A 6,000-nucleotide genomic window follows, 5' to 3' on the forward strand; every position below is an offset into this window, starting at 1 on the left:
ATTCCACTCCAGTCAAATTATCCTGGCGGAGAGCAGATGTTTCGGAGTCAGTTAAATCGCCTTCCGAGGCAAATAGCGACATTGAGTCGGTGTCGTTGGCGTCATTCCTGGTGGGACGTGTTGGTCGTCGCCTGATTTTTTCGTTGGGCTCAATGTGGACCATCGTATGATGATGTTCGCCGCATCGTCGACATAACCCTTCATTTGAGCACTGAGATGCGATATGTGCCGCTGAAAGGCAATTGGTGCAGTAGCGGTATTTATGTGTTAATCGTAGGCGTTCGGTGGGCTCCTTGGCCCTGAAAACTGGGCATGCTCTGAGCGGGTGTGGTTTGCTACATAGCCGACATCTTAATTCAAATTGGCTCGTCTCAGAGCGCTTGCGTAAAGCTGTGTAACGCGTCATATCTGTTAATAGTTTCCAAGTTGCAGACCTTTACCATTTATTTCATGGAGGCCCAATGCATGGCGAGCAATATGAGCGGCTATATAACGCCGTACAGAAAAATTGGTGGTAGCTACTTGCTGGGTTAGGGATACTTAGAAACGGCCCTTAAGTCCTTAGTGCAATGTGGTTTGTGAAGGTGGTTAAAAGATCAAATATTTCATTTATTTAAATGAAAGTCTCTCGGGGAATCAATATGAAAAAATAAAGGCCTAGAAATAGTATAAAATGAGCCGCAAAACCGTTTCAGGTAGTTGCATCCTAACCCCATTACACTGCTTGAATAAATGGCAAGTGTAGCCCTGGTGTTATCCCTACATCGATCCGATATCGATTTATCGCCGCTCGATTCATTTTACGCTGCACTAAATTTGTTAATGGCAATTAAATTGGTTAAAGCGTGGCGCGTAGATCTTCGTTTTTTGCTTGTCGGTTGTGCGTGCGAAAAGTTTAATACGGGCGTTTTCGATAGTGTAGTGTAGTGAAAAAAATATAATGCAATATAAATAAATAAAATAAAGCGATGAGGAAAGTGAATATAAAAAAATATGTACATACATATATCATGTATTCCTAACCTCCAGAAAAAAAAACGTGCGTAGTGGCGAAAAAATGCAGTTTTGTGTTGTGTGTGTAATTGTTTTTCATTTTTATGGATAATCCATTATGAGAAAAAAAAAAAAACGATCGGAGTAGCGTGTGTATTGTACATTCGGGTGTACCAAGACAAAAAAAAATGTTTTGCTTTAGCTTTGTTGTATAAATTGGATGTTACTATTTAGTAACACAGGTTATGCATCAGGCTGTTCCATTTTTTTGTTTTTTTTTTTTTTAGGATTTCTGACAAATTTTTTGTTAAATCACTGTTTTGTTTAGAAAGGGTTAATGCAATGGAATTGGTAGCGGATGAATTTTCTTTTACGTAACGCTACCTTTGCCATTGTAATATCCTTCTTTTCCATTCTTCCAAAAAAAAAAATTTGTGAAAAATATTTGCAAAAAAAAAATGAACACCTTTCTGGTCAGTGTAATATAATTGGCTATAAATTTTTGTGTGCAAAAACGTGTGGTGAGACTACGTATTAGTCTGTGGAAAAAAAATTTTTTTTTTGATGCCGGAATTTTTTCCATGTGATTCATAAAAAATATTATCGAGTGGTTGTTTGGCTTAAGCTCGCGTTAGGTTACCGTATTACGTAAAGACAGTGTGAGAAAAATAAAAAACGAAATTGCAAACTTTTCCCCAACACCAAAAAAAAATTTTGTTTTTTTTTTTGTTTTTTTTTTTTTTTTGAAGTGACGCATTATCAACCAAACAATCCGCTCTTAATCTTAATGTAATATTTCGAGAATTTATACTTGACACAAACCCATGTGGAAAAATTTCGGTGACCGGAACCAAAAAGGTGTGCATTGTGATTTGGCCTAATACCCATAACCGTATTGCGTCTGTTTGTACAAATTAAACCGGCGTGTGCCTACCCAGCAGTATAATCGTTCTGCATGGGAGCATGTAAAAAGCCTCTTAAAGGTGAAATGTGTTTTTGTAACCAAGACACACGAAATGTGAATATGCATTAGAATATCACGCCGTGATTTGTACAAACATACACATGTACTTTAGGGCGGGTCGAAAGAAAAGAAAAAAAAATCTCCATGGGAATTTAGTAAAAAACTTCCGAAAAAACTCCTAGACTCGTATTAGATATGAATTGTTGTTCACATTAGGCTGGGTCGACTAAAGTAAGAAAAATTTTCCATTTTTTTTTTTTTTTTTAGGGATTGATGTATTTTCTTTTTGTTTTTCTTCTAATTGTGAGGTTGTTGGTTTTGGGTAGTGGTTAGATTCGTGTCATTTGTTTGTGAGTTGGTTGCTTTTGCCAGATTTGTTTCTTCTGATTGTGAGATCAATGGTGGTAATAATACCAGTTTGACAAGTGGTCTTGTCACTTGGCCCCTCTCTGTCCGAATGTCTACGACGCGTACCCGGTTGTCGGAACCAGGATAAACATTGACCACTCGTCCCAGTCTCCACTCATTTGGCGGTAAATTGTCCTCTTTAATGACCACCATATCTCCTACCTTGATGTTTGATTTTGGATGTTTCCACTTCGTCCTCTTTTGTAGCTCCGATAGGTATTCGCTTTTCCATCTTTGACAAAAGTTTTGATGCAATGCCTTGAGTTTTTGCCATCGATTCACGATTGAGGCCGGGTTTTCGTTGATTTCTAGCTCTGGTGGAGCTAATAAATGTCCGCCGACTAAAAAGTGACCTGGAGTCAGGGGTTCTAGATCCGAAGGTTCATTGGAGGCAGGGCTTAGAGGACGCGAATTAAGGCAGGATTCGATTCTGCAAAGTAGCGTGTTGAATTCCTCGAAAGTAAATTTCGAGCTCAAAGCGATCTTTTTAAAATGTGTTTTAAAGCTTTTCACACCGGCTTCCCACAGCCCGCCCATATGCGGAGCGCCGGCTGGTATGAAATGCCAGGTTAATGCCTGATATGCAAATTTTGAGAGAATTTGTATTCGGGAATCGGCGAGAAAAGCTTTAAATTCTGCCTTTAGTGCGCGTGAAGCTCCGACGAAGTTGGTCCCATTATCTGAGTAGATATTCCTTGGGCATCCTCGTCTGGCTACGAATCGCGAAAACGCTGCTAGAAAAGATGAGGTGCTCAAACCCCAGCGGGTAAGGGGGTCAGAATATACCCGCGGTAGGTATGCCTGTCGTAAGAGGCGACTAAAATACCAGATTCAAGGGGTGTGTAGCGCAACCCTTCAGGTTGCCAGCGCAATATATAGCTTCTCCAAATCCAATTGTCAACCTCACCTATCCGCGGCGAATCCTGTTTCATTAACAGACGAGGCTCTGGCGACCCCAAGCTCCTCATGGATCTTGGGGGTGGGGAGGGAGGGGATGGCCTGAAGGTTTAATGTGGCCACATAAATCGTTCCCGAGATGGTCGGGCTAGCACCTTATTGGTGCTGTGGTACCGGAGCGTACCGGATCTGCATCCGGCAAAGGACCATCACATCGATAACACTCCCCAAAGCCTTCGGGGAGCAACCTTATCGCTACAACAACAACAACAACAACATGAGGTGCTCAAATCGCTAGTGGCCTCTAAGTGTATGGCCTTAGTAGAAAAACAAACGAACAGACAGGCGTAACCTTTTGAGGTACGACAACCGCGCCCCCTATAACTCTTTATGTCGAACGGCCCTGCAAAATCCACCCCTGTGTTAGTAAATGCGCGCGAAAAGGTTGTACGCTCTTGTGGTAAAATTCCCATAATTTGACTTTGAACGTGCCTTTTGTAGATCGTACAGATCTTAAAATTATGAATTGTGGCTCTGAACATGGTTTTCACCTTTGGGATCCAGTACTGGGTGCGAATAATTCGCAGCATTAGTTGGTTTTCGCCGTGGAGAGAAAGTTCATGGACAAACTGGACGAACAGACGCGACAACCTACAATTGTATGGTAGTATTATTGGGTGCTTTTCGCCATATGCCATATCGGTGGATGCTCCAAGCCGCCCCCCCCCCCCCCCTCCCTATTGACTCCGGTTTAATCGAGATATGGATTTAGGGAAAGTATTTCGCTCCTAGACTCTAGCGGCTCCTTGACTTTTAGTTTCGCTACTTCATTACCGTAATGTTTCACTTGAGCAAGTTTAATTAAACAGATAGTCGTTGCTTTAATTTCATCAGTTGAGATGAAGGGAGATTCCTGGATAGGTGCTTTCTCTTTCAGGTGGGTCCTATGAATGAATCTAAAAACGTATGATAGTACCCTCAACGCGCGGTAACTTGGAAAACCTTTCAAGAATGTCACTTCTGTTATCTGCGACTGCTGCTGGATGTGCCTGTACTCGCTTTTCCTCTATGTTGGTTGTGAAGTCCGTTTCTTGAGTTGGCCAATTTCCTCTGTCTTCTTGGAGCCACGACAGTCCCTGCCACCACAGAGAGTTGTCGACCAAGTCCTGAGCTAGTATGCCTCTGCTGGCTAAATCTGCTGGATTTGTACCTGAATCTACGTGGTACCAAGATGAACTTCCCACTTTATCGATGATTTTGGTTATTCGAAGAGATACGAAAGTGGACCAGGAGCATGGGGGTTTGCGTATCCAGGCCAGCACTATCGTCGAGTCAGTCCACAGATGGATATTGAGATGACCTAAATCCAGATTACTGCAAATTGATTCGACGATTTCTGCTAACAATACCGCCCCGCAAAGTTCCAGTCGCGTAAGTGAAATGGTTTTAACTGGAGCCACTCTTGTTTTTGCCAAAATCAGATTGACAAGTACTTTGTCATCCTTTTCGACCCGCAAATAGACCGTTGCAGCGTATGCTTTTTCGGAAGCATCGCAAAACCCGTGAATTTCTACTTTTTCCGTCGGGGAATAGGAGACCCATCGGGGAATTCGTAATTTCTCCAGTTCATTGTAAGTTCCGGTAAAATTTTTCCACCTCTCCAATGTTAAGGGAGATACGGGTTCGTCCCACCCACTACCCTCTAGCCATATATTTTGCATAATAATTTTCGCGACTATAATTGTGGGTGCCAGCCAACCTAACGGGTCGAAAAGTTTTGCGATAGTCGACAATATCGCTCTTTTTGTGAGACTTGTATCTTCTTCTATTGGTTTGATAGTGAAATAGAATTTATCGGAATGTGCATTCCACCTAATTCCAAGTGCTTTCACGCTACTGGAATCCTCAAATTCTAGAAAATCTTCACTCAAAAGATGAGGTTTTGGAATTCCTTTTAATATTTCGTTGTTATTCGAGGTCCATTTGCGCAATGGGAAACCAGCTGATTTTAAAACTGTAGATATGTCATCCCTAGCTTCTATCGCGGACTCAATGGAATGCCCCCCTGAAAGGACGTCGTCGACATACATATTTTTGCGTAAAATATTCGAGGCTATTGGATGAGAAACTTCCGAGTCATCAGCTATTTGGAGTAAAGTCCTTATTGCCAGATAAGGAGCACAATTAATCCCGAAAGTTACCGTTTTGAGTTCATAAAGATTGATTGGATCGTTTGCGCTTGCGCGGAAAACTATTCGTTGGTACTTGGTTTGCTTGGAATTTACTAAGATTTGTCTGTACATCTTCTCAATATCGCTATTGAAGACGTATCTGAAAAGTCTCCAGCGAAGGATTTATATGGATAGATCAGACTGGAGTACAGGCCCAGGGAAAAGAACGTCGTTCAGACTGGTACCATTTGAAGAACGTGAAGATGCGTTGAAAACTATTCTAACTTTCGTTGAGGTGCTTTCTTCTTTAATAACCGCGTGATGCGGCAGATAATAGTTGTCGACTGCATCGGCCGACTGAAGTGCACTTATTTTTGACATATGCCCCATTGTCTCGTATTCCATAATGACCCTATTGTATTCCTTTTGTAATTCGGGATCTTTCTTAAGTCGTGTCTCGTTTTTGTAAAATTGAGAGCACGCTATCCTTAATGAAGGTCCCAGGCTAATGTTCGCTGGGTAATCTGCTTTGAAAGGAAGGGAAACGACATATCTTCCATCAGAATT

This window comes from Eurosta solidaginis, chromosome 5 (genome assembly GCF_040869045.1).
Source record: "Eurosta solidaginis isolate ZX-2024a chromosome 5, ASM4086904v1, whole genome shotgun sequence".
In the NCBI taxonomy this organism is placed as follows: Eukaryota; Metazoa; Arthropoda; class Insecta; order Diptera; family Tephritidae; genus Eurosta; species Eurosta solidaginis.